General features: G+C 36.9%; 1 pseudogene; it reads left to right on the top strand.

Moving 5' to 3' along the window:
* The first annotated feature begins 419 nt into the window (after window positions 1-419).
* On the top strand, window positions 420-1,299 carry LOC116868046 (annotated as a pseudogene).
* Window positions 1,300-4,535: the final 3,236 nt, after the last annotated feature.

Below are 4,535 nucleotides of genomic sequence, written 5' to 3'. Positions count from 1 at the left end.
ATGGGATGGAAACAGCAAGCAAAAGAGAGCAGAGGTGCCTATATTTATATCAAAAAAAAAAAAAAAAAAAGGAGACTAAATCAATATGGTCACAACAGACAAAGGATATTATAGAATGATAAAGTGGTCAATTCATTAAGATGATATAACAACTGCAGATACATCTGCACCCAATATCAAAGCACCTAAAACATTAAATATTAAGTTTTTTAATATTAAAAATAAAGCAAATACATAAATATTGTGGCAACGGTATCTTGGTGTGACGATAGTATGGGTTTATGTGTATGTCCAACCTCATCAAATTGTAGATATCAAAAATGTGCAGTTTTTTTGGTGAATACAATGATGCCTCAATAAAACCACTTAAAAAAAAAATAACAGCAGATCCAGCTCTGCCTGGCCCTGGAGAACCCAATTCTTGGGATTCTTCTCCAATGCCTGAGATTTATCAGCCTGAAGAAAATTATGTGTCCCTGCAAATGTCATCTGCTGAGACACCCCACATGGAGAACATTTCTCTTCTTCCTTCCTTCATGGATCTGCTTATTCAGGACAGCCCCAAGTGCCCCACCAATCCCAGGGTGAAACTACCACATACTTCTGCAGAGTAGAGAATAGTGAGGAAGGAAGATATGGCCTAGGGCAAGAAACAGAAGATTAGGACCATGTTCTCTCCAACCCAACTCTATGTCCTCAATGATCAATTTCAGAGACAAAAATACCTTAGTCTCCAGCAGATGCAAGACCTTTCCAACATTCTGAACCTTAGCTATAAGCAGGTGAAGACCTAGTTCCAGAACCAGAAAATGAAAGGTAAAAGGTGGCAGGAAAAAACACTGGCCAAAGGAGAGCAAGAGTATGACTCAGAAGAGCACAGCAACCACGGAATACCCAGGCTTCTATTCCTACCACCAGGGATACCTGATGAACACTTCCAGAAACCTTCCAGTATGGAGCAACCAGACGTGGAATAATCCAAATTGGAGCAACCAGACCTGGAGCAGCCAATCTTGGAGCAACCACTCCTGGGACAGCCAATCTTGGAGCAACCATTCCTGGACCAATCAGACCTGGTGCCCACACACCTGGAACAGCCAGCTCCACAGTGGTGGAGAGGAATCCCTGCAGCCCCAGATCCAGTTCCAGCAAAATTCCATCAGCAATTTGGAGTCCATCTTAGAAACTTCTGGGGAAAGTAGTAGTGTAATACAGCAATCCGCTAAGTATTTTAGTACCCAGCAAATAATGGATTTGTTTCCAAATTACTCTGTGAACATACAGCCTGAAGATGTGTGATGATGAGTGTATTATTCTATCTCAATTTGGGCAGTAGGCTGTATTACTTCTCCTAGGCTTTGTCTTTTAGGATCCTGTATCTCTGCCTCAATATTGTGTTTCCCATTATTTTTATTATATCTATTGAGGAGGTAAAATTGGAGTCAAAGGTTTCAGTAGCATTGGCTGCTATTAACAACATGATAACAGGTGTTTCTGGCTATAGATAACTAGATAGAATACTACCTATCTTTAGGCTCTAGAATCTAGCCTCAAGAATAGGAAGTAAAGATATAAAGACATGTGATGAAGGACAATTTGTATTTTCTGAGATTTTGAGGCTTTTCTTGTTGATAACCTCAATTGTTAACAGTGAAGGGTTAAGCTATAATATGCTTCATTGATTTCCTCTGCCCCTTGTGAGGTTTTGCTAGAACTGTTACTTTTTTCAGTATTCCAGTATTTTTAGAAAGATGTTTTGTATTTTAATTTATCGTGATAATAGTACTAGTTTGGGTGGTTGGTTTATAGGTTTAAGTACAAATAAATAAAATACCCACTTTACCCTTAAAAAATAAATATAAATAAATAATTAAAAAACAAGACAAACAACCAAAAAAGAGACAAATTAAAAAACAGAGTTTAACTGTAGAGAACAAATTGATGGTTACCAGAGGGGATATGAACAGGGGAGGATCAGTGAAATAAGTGAAGGGAAATAAGAGTATACCTATCATGATGAGCACTGAATATGGTATTGAATTGTTGAATCACTGTATTATATACCCGAAACTAATATAACACTGTATGTTAACTACACTGGAATTAAAATTTTTTAAATTAAAAATTTAAAAACAAATTAAATGTCAATTGAAATAAAAGAAATATCTCTAACACTCAATAAAGTAAAAATTCACAATGGCTAGCATCCAGTAAAAAATTAACAGGCATGACAAAATGTAGGACAATATAACCCATAATGGAAGAAAAAACAGTCAACTAAAACCAAACCACTACTAAAAAAGATACTGGAATTAGCAAACAATAATATGATAATAGTTATAACATCATTCCATGTGTTTAAAAACTTCACTGGAGTGGTGCCTCGGTAGCTCAGTTAGTTAAGCATCTGCCTTGGGCTCAGGTCATGATCTCAGGGTTCTGAGATCAAGCCCCATGGCAGGTTCCCTGCTCACTGGGGAGTCTGCTTCTCCTCTGCCTCTCACCCCCCAGCTCATGTTCTCCCTCTCTCTCTCTCAAATAAATAAATGAAATCTTAAAAAAAAATTTTTTCAGTGAAAACATGGAAGTTATTTTTTAAGACAGTGTAAATTGAAATTTTAGAGATGCCAACCACAGAGTCTGAGATGAAAATACACTAAATGAGGTTAATTAAATATTAGATTTTGCCAAAGAAAAAAAATGGTGAACTTCAAGACTTAGCAACAGAAACTATGCAAATAAAACACAGGGGGGGAAAAATCAAGTAAATAAATAAAACACATCAGTGAGCTGTGGGACAACTTCAAGTAGCTTAATAGAGGTATACCCAGAGTCTCTATAAAGGCAGAGGACAGAAAATATATTTAAAGAAACAATGGCTGAATTTTTTCTAAATTTAATGGAAAACAAACAAACTTGGCCTTGGAGCTGCAAATACATAGTCTTGCTCTAAGAGCTCACAGTCTAATGAGAGAAATGCACATTTAAAATAAACTCAATAGGGGCGCCTGGGTGGCTCAGTGGGTTAAAGCCTCTGCCTTTGGCTCAGGTCATGATCCCAGGGTTCTGGGATCGAGCCCCGCATCAGGCTCTCTGCTCAGCAGGGAGCCTGCTTCCCTTCCTCTCTCTCTGCCTGCCTCTCTGCCTACTTGTGATCTCTGTCAAATAAATAAGTAAAATATTTTTTAAAAATAAAATAAATAAAAAAATTAAAATAAAATAAACTCAATAAAACTGATACCTGTAATAAGAAAAGTATATGCAAGGAGGTAAGATTTAACAAAAAAGGCTACTGCTAAGTAAGGATTTCTAAAGATAAACTGAAATTTGGCAGAAAAAGGAGTCATGGAGATAAGAAAATGTCCAAAGAGAGGACACTCCAATCAAAATAGGTGGTAGCAGCAAAAGCACTGAAATGCAAAGCTCCAAAGTATCCAAGTATCCAAGGAAGGGCAAGTTCAGCACTCTTGGAACATGGACAGTGAATAAGGACAGTCATATGGACAGGGGAAATGGATAGGAGTTTATCACTAGAGTAAAAATGAAGTCTATGATGACTTCCGCATTCTCTGCTAAGGTGCTTATCCTGAAAGCTGTCGGAAGTACTTCCAGGTTTTAATAGGAAGGATGGCAGGTTAATAAGATTTGCATTTTGAAAAGTTAGTGTAAGCATGCACAGAGGTACCAAGACAAGACAGAAACTGCTACAAATGGTATAAACTGGAAACAATGAAGGTTTGAACTAAGGCAGGACAATGGAGTTCTAGAAGAAAGGTCAAGTGATGTTTCAGGAAGTCCTGGTTGATATTCAGGAGCCAAAATCAGTAAACATGGATAATTTGTTGATTGTGGGAGATAAGGAATCAAAAAAAGACTTCTGGATGCCACATATACTACTTGGAAATATTGGGATAAATTGCAAACCTTCTGTTTGCCTTCTAGGCTATAAAGTTTCCTCCATTTTTTCCCTAATTGTCACTCCTCCATCTGCTTTCTGCCTTCCAGATACATGTTAAAATATTTTATTTGTTCAAGAAACACCTTTCCACTCTTCTCATTGCATTTATTTTATTATCATTACCCAATTCTCATTTTAACATTTGTGTGGGAGGGAGAGGTATTCAAATGAATGAACCCTATCTGCCATCTTGAACCAATGAACTTCATAGCAGATAATCAGGGAAAATTAAATTATGCCTAATCCAGGACTGCAACCTGGTGAAGCACATTTTTTAATGATGGAAAAATTATGTCTATTGTTTGGCAAGTATTTCAGGGTATATTTTGTTCTTGGTTTTAAATTTTAGTAGTATAGTCATCATGAATATTATTGGTCAGATTAAGTATGAACTTCTAGAAGTGGAATATTTCATCCAAATTTATTTTCTACTGTTTATTTTGGTTTTACTTTTCTTCATTTAAGCAAAGACAGCAACCATCTCATTTCCACTTCAGTCCAATATCAATGTCCACTTCAGAGAACATCTCCTTTCCTCAGAACAAAGTCTTTGCTGAGCCCAGGGATCATGGTTAGT

This window comes from Lontra canadensis, unplaced genomic scaffold (genome assembly GCF_010015895.1).
Source record: "Lontra canadensis isolate GAN:19392208 unplaced genomic scaffold, GSC_riverotter_1.0 scaffold1, whole genome shotgun sequence".
Classification (NCBI taxonomy): Eukaryota; Metazoa; Chordata; class Mammalia; order Carnivora; family Mustelidae; genus Lontra; species Lontra canadensis.
This window is presented reverse-complemented; position numbering and strand designations above follow the sequence as displayed.